Genomic DNA, 1,863 nt, shown 5'->3' with positions numbered 1-1,863 from the left:
CTGATACAAGTCGTTGACCAATAACCGTTCGGCTCTTGTTGCCCGGACGACGTTTTTCTCCAATGAAGGAGCCCGCACCTGACGAGCTGTCAATCACCGAGTATCTTTCCCGTAGTTTCGACGCTTTGAGCCCTGGAGCGACGAGCCTGGGATCTCGGAGCTTGTTTGCAGCACAGCTTGTGTGGAAATCTAACGGAGGGCTTTGGAGGCAACCTGCAATGTAGACCCAAAATGTATTCGCGCGAATGTCTCCGCGACACTGCTTTCCCATGAACATAAAGAAGATCTCTCAAGAATCGCTTTCCCTGCTCAGTCCTCCGCTAGTCGACAGAAGGAAGTTGCAAAAGTCTCCTCTATATTAAGGTGGGTGCTGGAACTGTACATAGACATTGGGTTGATTTTTCTGGTGTGTAAGCGTTCCTACAGGGTTAGAGATAGGGCAAAATGTGAGGCTTCTTATAAACATATAACACCATATTTGTGACATTACACAAGTCCTAAAATCATCGTAACAGTCATTTCAGATTCCAGTACCAAGGTTAACACGAAGACTTCATTCAGGAAGCTAATTTGTCGAACCTTTTACACAGTACAATTGCTTGCAAAGTGCTGGAGCTGTTGAAAATCGGTATGATCGGCGGGGAAGGGAGCAGTTGTAAACTGGTACCGGCCTTCGAAACTACGAGCGTAAACGAGCTTCATTTTAAAATTCCTAATACTTAATGAGACGCACTTATTCTCTTGCAAATTGTGAACTTTTTTTTAGTTAAACTCTGGCATCTTCTAACATTGTGTTGCTTTTCCAGCCCATCCGACTCCGAAGTGGTTTGGGAGAGAACTAGTTGTTCCGCTTGATTTGATGTACGGGTTTGCCAGAATGACAGTTTGGCGGATACATGAGTTTGATGTTCAATGTCTCAGAAAAGATTGCCACTTCTCCCCAAATTCAAGAAAGAATTCGGGGCAAAACGGGGTCTGGGAAGTGTGGGGGTTGTTTTCTTGACCGATTGTGGGGGGAAAAAAAGCCCATACATCATAAAATACAGAAATGTAAAACAAGTCAATATAATCCCGGAAGGATTCTATTTGATCCTAGTCTTTCTTGAATAAATTACTCTCAACCAGAGAACAGTGCTGGGACTCTGGTATTTGACTAGGTGTTTGCCATGCATAGGGATTTCAAACTGTCTCTTGGTAAAAGGGAAAGCAACCTTGTTGGAAAAGACGTTAAAATACTAATTTTAATTTCTTACGAGGTACATTGTTTTCTAATATACTTTAATGCACAATTGTTTTCGGTGGGAGTCTCTAGGCCTGTGTCTCGCACAAAATGAACCTTGTTTTAACTTTCTTGTCAGGATTTTTCAAATACATTGCTGTTGTGAAGACTAGATTAGTAGAGACGATGTCCCAATTAGACTGGTGGATTCCTCTTGTGTCGGTGGGGGTGGGGTGAGGGGTGGAGATTTAACTGGAATTAAGTTTTTAAAAACAGGGCAATTGACTGCGAGGAGGGGCTGTAGGAGGCGGAGTTCAGAAAAAGCTGAAAGTAAACTAAGACGTCCCTCTGAAGGGCGTGTAAATTTTGTTATGCAAGACAACTTGTATCAATGGCATAAGTAAAACTAATTATGACATCTGTATCTATTCTGTAACTCAAGTATTGTATGAATCTTGACTCATTGGGAATTTAGATTGTCTGTCTATGGTGGACTTATAACAATAAAGGAGCACAGGTAATCAAGGAATTAGTCATAGAGATGTACGGCACAGAAACAGACCCTTTGGTCCAAGTAGTCCATGCCGACCAAATATCCTAAATAAATCTAGTTCCATTTGCCTCTCTAAACCCTTCCTATTCAT

The 1,863-nt window shown here is 42.1% G+C and overlaps 1 protein-coding gene across 2 annotated transcripts in view; it reads left to right on the top strand.

Moving 5' to 3' along the window:
• The first annotated feature begins 56 nt into the window (after nt 1–56).
• Nucleotides 57–1,863, top strand: part of LOC122553578 (SERTA domain-containing protein 2-like) — a 56,124-nt gene continuing 54,317 nt past the window's right edge. For both annotated transcript variants that reach the window (XR_006312766.1, XM_043697596.1), the window contains exon 1: nt 57–363. The gene's annotated coding sequence lies outside the window, so the exon portion shown is untranslated. The remainder of the gene's footprint in view (nt 364–1,863) is intronic.

This window comes from Chiloscyllium plagiosum, chromosome 10, assembly GCF_004010195.1.
Source record: "Chiloscyllium plagiosum isolate BGI_BamShark_2017 chromosome 10, ASM401019v2, whole genome shotgun sequence".
In the NCBI taxonomy this organism is placed as follows: Eukaryota; Metazoa; Chordata; class Chondrichthyes; order Orectolobiformes; family Hemiscylliidae; genus Chiloscyllium; species Chiloscyllium plagiosum.
Note: the sequence above shows the minus strand (reverse complement) of the source record. Positions and strands in the feature narration are given on the sequence as shown.